General features: G+C 36.9%; 1 protein-coding gene across 1 annotated transcript in view; it reads left to right on the top strand.

The window, feature by feature from the left end:
* LOC126893725 (DNA repair protein XRCC3-like) overlaps positions 1 to 1,130 on the top strand; it is a 26,290-nt gene that overhangs the window by 2,466 nt on the left and 22,694 nt on the right. The gene's annotated exons all lie outside the window — the stretch shown is intronic.

Below are 1,130 nucleotides of genomic sequence, written 5' to 3'. Positions count from 1 at the left end.
AAAATAAAATTTATCAATATCGTGAAAGTTCTGTTGGTCAATGAGTAACTTAAAACGATCGCGAAACGTAGGCCACTTAGTGTAATCGCCATCAAAACGGGGTAGCGGCATATCGGGCATTTTTGCGCGACGTTTTTCCATAACTTGAACTGAACCCGCGCCTGAATTGGTTTCGCTAAATATCGACCCGTTTGCCGGCGGTGGAACGCGATCTACTTCCGACAGATATTTAAGTCTCGTTGCCTTAATTGAATTTACGCACTCGCGTACTTCTATCTGAAGTGCTGATGAATACTCTGACCCGACGCCTAAATTAAGCAACGCATCCATTAGGGCATCGTCTTCGGTGACGAATTCAAACCAAAGCGCGTCCATATCGCCCGCTGCCACGATAAAATTTTCTTTAAGTGCCGGTTCAGTAATTACCCGACGTGATAAATCGTACGTAGCTTTAATGTGCGACACTGCGGTTGATCGCCTAAGTAGCGCGCGATCTTTAGCGAGCCTAAAGGCGGCGTCGTCAGCCATAATAAACAATTAAGAGAAACAAAATTTTAATAATAAACTTTAAACAAATTAAGTAATTAAATTAATAACTATTCATATACAACGCAAAACCCAACAATAATCAAAACAATCAGCGGTACAAATAATAATAAGAACAACAATACTAATGGTTGCCCATAAAAATGACAATCAATGTGTAAAGTATTCGATATAGTAACAATAAGAAGTTTACTACGCGATGATCGTATACTGACTTCTTATCAGAGTTCAAACTCTAATATCTCGCGATCCCTATTATTCTCGTCTATTTTTTGCGCAACCAAATACGTCTTTTTTCCCGAGCTGAAAGTTACGAAATTTTTAAAAAAACTAATAACGTAAAACTAAAAATACTTATGTCCACACCGAAAGATGGAAAAAACATACACATACTAAATAGAAAAACATAAAGGATTTAAAACCCAGCAATTTTTTCTTTTTTCTTTTTTCTTTTCTTTTTAACTTTTTTTAAGGAATAATCATAAGAATAAGTCACATCTTATCGATCCACGACGAAAAACTGCTAAGGGCTTCCACAGGTCTCAAATACAAAAAAACTACCACGCTCTGCAACCAAAAATGAT

Source organism: Daktulosphaira vitifoliae, unplaced genomic scaffold (assembly GCF_025091365.1).
Source record: "Daktulosphaira vitifoliae isolate Bord-2020 unplaced genomic scaffold, ASM2509136v1 Scaffold_1, whole genome shotgun sequence".
NCBI classification, from domain to species: domain Eukaryota; kingdom Metazoa; phylum Arthropoda; class Insecta; order Hemiptera; family Phylloxeridae; genus Daktulosphaira; species Daktulosphaira vitifoliae.
The sequence above is the reverse complement of the archived record's forward strand: the minus strand, read 5'-3'. Positions and strand labels throughout refer to the sequence as shown.